Here is a 5,457-nt window from a genome sequence, read left to right as displayed (position 1 = left end):
CACCACGAAACGATCCGACCACTCCTTCGACCTGTTTTGGGGTTTTGCAGTTTTCCATGGGGTATTTTGTATGGGGAAAACCGACCCATGCCCGTATCTCCGTACCTAAGCGTCTGACGGTCTTGGACCCCTTTAGGTAAAAGTTGCATTTCGTCGAGCTGAACATTTCACTAGAACATCGCGAAACGATCCGACGACTCCTTCTGGGAGTTTTTGGGGTCCGAAGGTTTTCTGGGACTTAGTCTCTGGAGCAACATTTCTGAAGCTCGGCACGAGCAACCACGCACGTGTCTTATATCTCCGTAAGTAAGGGTCTGACGGTCTTGGACACCTTTAGCAAAAAGTTGCGCCCTATCGAATGGAACATTTCACTAGAACACCACGAAACGATCCGACCACTCCTTCGACCTGTTTTGGGGTTTTGCAGTTTTCCATGGGGTATTTTGTATGGGGAAAACCGACCCATGCCCGTATCTCCGTACCTAAGCGTCTGACGGTCTTGGACCCCTTCAGGTAAAAGTTGCATTCCGTCGAGCTGAACATTTCACTAGAACATCGCGAAACGATCCGACGACTCCTTCTGGGAGTTTTTGGGGTCCGAAGGTTTTCTGGGACTTAGTCTCTGGAGCAACATTTCTGAAGCTCGGCACGAGCAACCACGCACGTGTCTTATATCTCCGTAAGTAAGGGTCTGACGGTCTTGGACACCTTTAGCAAAAAGTTGCGCCCTATCGAATGGAACATTTCACTAGAACACCACGAAACAATCCGACCACTCCTTCGACCTGTTTTTGGGTTTTGCAGTTTTCCGTGGGGTATTTTGTATGGGGAAAACCGACCCATGCCCGTATCTCCGTACCTAAGCGTCTGACGGTCTTGGACCCCTTGAGGTAAAAGTTGCATTCCGTCGAGCTGATCATTTCACTAGAACATCGCGAAACGATCCGACGACTCCTTCTGGGAGTTTTTGGGGTCGGAAGGTTTTCTGGGACTTAGTCTCTGGAGCAACATTTCTGAAGCTCGGCACGAGCAACCACGCACGTGTCTTATATCTCCGTAAGTAAGGGTCTGACGGTCTTGGACACCTTTAGCAAAAAGTTGCGCCCTATCGAATGGAACATTTCACTAGAACACCACGAAACGATCCGACCACTCCTTCGACCTGTTTTGGGGTTTTGCAGTTTTCCATGGGGTATTTTGTATGAGGAAAACCGACCCATGCCCGTATCTCCGTACCTAAGCGTTTGACGGTCTTGGACCCCTTTAGGTAAAAGTTGCATTCCGTCGAGCTGAACATTTGACTAGAACATCGCGAAACGATCCGGCGACTCCTTCTGGGAGTTTTTGGGGTCCGAAGGTTTTCTGGGACTTAGTCTCTGGAGCAACATTTCTGAAGCTCGGCACGAGCAACCACGCACGTGTCTTATATCTCCGTAAGTAAGTGTCTGACGGTCTTGGACACCTTTAGCAAAAAGTTGCGCCCTATCGAATGGAACATTTCACTAGAACACCACGAAACGATCCGACCACTCCTTCGACCTGTTTTGGGGTTTTGCAGTTTTCCATGGGGTATTTTGTATGGGGAAAACCGACCCATGCCCGTATCTCCGTACCTAAGCGTCTGACGGTCTTGGACCCCTTAAGGTAAAAGTTGCATACCGTCGAGCTGAACATTTCACTAGAACATCGCGAAACGATCCGACGACTCCTTCTGGGAGTTTTTGGGGTCCGAAGGTTTTCTGGGACTTAGTCTCTGGAGCAACATTTCTGAAGCTCGGCACGAGCAACCACGCACGTGTCTTATATCTCCGTAAGTAAGGGTCTGACGGTCTTGGACACCTTTAGCAAAAAGTTGCGCCCTATCGAATGGAACATTTCACTAGAACACCACGAAACAATCCGACCACTCCTTCGACCTGTTTTTGGGTTTTGCAGTTTTCCGTGGGGTATTTTGTATGGGGAAAACCGACCCATGCCCGTATCTCCGTACCTAAGCGTCTGACGGTCTTGGACCCCTTGAGGTAAAAGTTGCATTCCGTCGAGCTGAACATTTCACTAGAACATCGCGAAACGATCCGACGACTCCTTCTGGGAGTTTTTGGGGTCGGAAGGTTTTCTGGGACTTAGTCTCTGGAGCAACATTTCTGAAGCTCGGCACGAGCAACCACGCACGTGTCTTATATCTCCGTAAGTAAGGGTCTGACGGTCTTGGACACCTTTAGCAAAAAGTTGCGCCCTATCGAATGGAACATTTCACTAGAACATCACGAAACGATCCGACCACTCCTTCGACCTGTTTTGGGGTTTTGCAGTTTTCCATGGGGTATTTTGTATGGGGAAAACCGACCCATGCCCGTATCTCCGTACCTAAGCGTCTGACGGTCTTGGACCCCTTTAGGTAAAAGTTGCATTTCGTCAAGCTGAACATTTCACTAGAACATCGCGAAACGATCCGACGACTCCTTCTGGGAGTTTTTGGGGTCGGAAGGTTTTCTGGGACTTAGTCTCTGGAGCAACATTTCTGAAGCTCGGCACGAGCAACCACGCACGTGTCTTATATCTCCGTAAGTAAGTGTCTGACGGTCTTGGACACCTTTAGCAAAAAGTTGCGCCCTATCGAATGGAACATTTCACTAGAACACCACGAAACGATCCGACCACTCCTTCGACCTGTTTTGGGGTTTTGCAGTTTTCCATGGGGTATTTTGTATGGGGAAAACCGACCCATGCCCGTATCTCCGTACCTAAGCGTCTGACGGTCTTGGACCCCTTTAGGTAAAAGTTGCATTTCGTCGAGCTGAACATTTCACTAGAACATCGCGAAACGATCCGACGCCTCCTTCTGGGAGTTTTTGGGGTCGGAAGGTTTTCTGGGACTTAGTCTCTGGAGCAACATTTCTGAAGCTCGGCACGAGCAACCACGCACGTGTCTTATATCTCCGTAAGTAAGTGTCTGACGGTCTTGGACACCTTTAGCAAAAAGTTGCGCCCTATCGAATGGAACATTTCACTAGAACACCACGAAACGATCCGACCACTCCTTCGACCTGTTTTTGGGTTTTGCAGTTTTCCATGGGGTATTTTGTATGGGGAAAACCGACCCATGCCCGTATCTCCGTACCTAAGCGTCTGACGGTCTTGGACCCCTTAAGGTAAAAGTTGCATTCCGTCGAGCTGAACATTTCACTAGAACATCGCGAAACGATCCGACGACTCCTTCTGGGAGTTTTTGGGGTCGGAAGGTTTTCTGGGACTTAGTCTCTGGAGCAACATTTCTGAAGCTCGGCACGAGCAACCACGCACGTGTCTTATATCTCCGTAAGTAAGGGTCTGACGGTCTTGGACACCTTTAGCAAAAAGTTGCGCCCTATCGAATGGAACATTTCACTAGAACACCACGAAACGATCCGACCACTCCTTCGACCTGTTTTGGAGTTTTGCAGTTTTCCATGGGGTATTTTGTATGGGGAAAACCGACCCATGCCCGTATCTCCGTACCTAAGCGTCTGACGGTCTTGGACCCCTTTAGGTAAAAGTTGCATACTGTCGAGCTGAACATTTCACTAGAACATCGCGAAACGATCCGACGACTCCTTCTGGGAGTTTTTGGGGTCGGAAGGTTTTCTGGGACTTAGTCTCTGGAGCAACATTTCTGAAGCTCGGCACGGGCAACCACGCACGTGTCTTATATCTCCGTAAGTAAGGGTCTGACGGTCTTGGACACCTTTAGCAAAAAGTTGCGTCTTATCGAATGGAACATTTCACTAGAACACCACGAAACGATCCGACCACTCCTTCGACCTGTTTTTGGGTTTTGCAGTTTTCCATGGGGTATTTTGTATGGGGAAAACCGACCCATGCCCGTATCTCCGTACCTAAGCGTCTGACGGTCTTGGACCCCTTTAGGTAAAAGTTGCATTCCGTCGAGCTGAACATTTCACTAGAACATCGCGAAACGATCCGACGACTCCTTCTGGGAGTTTTTGGGGTCCGAAGGTTTTCTGGGACTTAGTCTCTGGAGCAACATTTCTGAAGCTCGGCACGAGCAACCACGCACGTGTCTTATATCTCCGTAAGTAAGGGTCTGACGGTCTTGGACACCTTTAGCAAAAAGTTGCGCCCTATCGAATGGAACATTTCACTAGAACACCACGAAACGATCCGACCACTCCTTCGACCTGTTTTGGGGTTTTGCACTTTTCCATGGGGTATTTTGTATGGGGAAAACCGACCCATGCCCGTATCTCCGTACCTAAGCGTCTGACGGTCTTGGACCCCTTAAGGTAAAAGTTGCATTTCGTCGAGCTGAACATTTCACTAGAACATCGCGAAACGATCCGACGACTCCTTCTGGGAGTTTTTGGGGTCGGAAGGTTTTCTGGGACTTAGTCTCTGGAGCAACATTTCTGAAGCTCGGCACGGGCAACCACGCACGTGTCTTATATCTCCGTAAGTAAGGGTCTGACGGTCTTGGACACCTTTAGCAAAAAGTTGCGTATAACCATCCTCGTCAATACTCTCGAACACTGTAACTCGATCCGACCACTCCTTGGTATACTTTTGTGGGTTGCCAGTTTCGGTTGGGACTTAGTCTCTGGAGACCAAATTCTGAAGCTCGGCGTGGGTACCGACTTTTCGTGCACGTCCGAGGGCCTCGAGCGCCCCGAGAACCCGGACCTTCAGGATTTTGCTCTACGGAAGGGGGTGCACAAAAGTGTTCGTAATCAACCTCGGATTGTACTTTTCATCATCTAGGGGCACCGTAGGGACCGAAAAAAGTGGTTTCGCATGATAGTCCACCTCGACCCATGTCGACCCTTGCGCGACCCCGACCTTCAGGATTTTGCTCTACGGAAGGGGGTGCACAAAAGTGTTCGTAATCAACCTCGGATTGTACTTTTCATCATCTAGGGGCACCGTAGGGACCGAAAAAAGTGGTTTCGCATGATAGTCCACCTCGACCCATGTCGACCCTTGCGCGACCCCGACCTTCAGGATTTTGCTCTACGGAAGGGGGTCTACTTGTGCGCAACCCCGACCTTCAGGATTTTGCTCTACGGAAGGGGGTGCACAAAAGTGTTCGTAATCAACCTCGGATTGTACTTTTCATCATCTAGGGGCACCGTAGGGACCGAACAAAGTGGTTTCGCATGATAGTCCACCTCGACCCATGTCGACCCTTGCGCGACCCCGACCTTCAGGATTTTGCTCTACGGAAGGGGGTCTACTTGTGCGCAACCCCGACCTTCAGGATTTTGCTCTACGGAAGGGGGTGCACAAAAGTGTTCGTAATCAACCTCGGATTGTACTTTTCATCATCTAGGGGCACCGTAGGGACCGAAAAAAGTGGTTTCGCATGATAGTCCACCTCGACCCATGTCGACCCTTGCGCGACCCCGACCTTCAGGATTTTGCTCTACGGAAGGGGGTCTACTTGTGCGCAACCCCGACCTTCAG

This window comes from Anopheles nili (assembly GCF_943737925.1).
Source record: "Anopheles nili chromosome X unlocalized genomic scaffold, idAnoNiliSN_F5_01 X_unloc_4, whole genome shotgun sequence".
NCBI classification, from domain to species: Eukaryota; Metazoa; Arthropoda; class Insecta; order Diptera; family Culicidae; genus Anopheles; species Anopheles nili.
The sequence above is the reverse complement of the archived record's forward strand: the minus strand, read 5'-3'. Positions refer to the sequence as shown.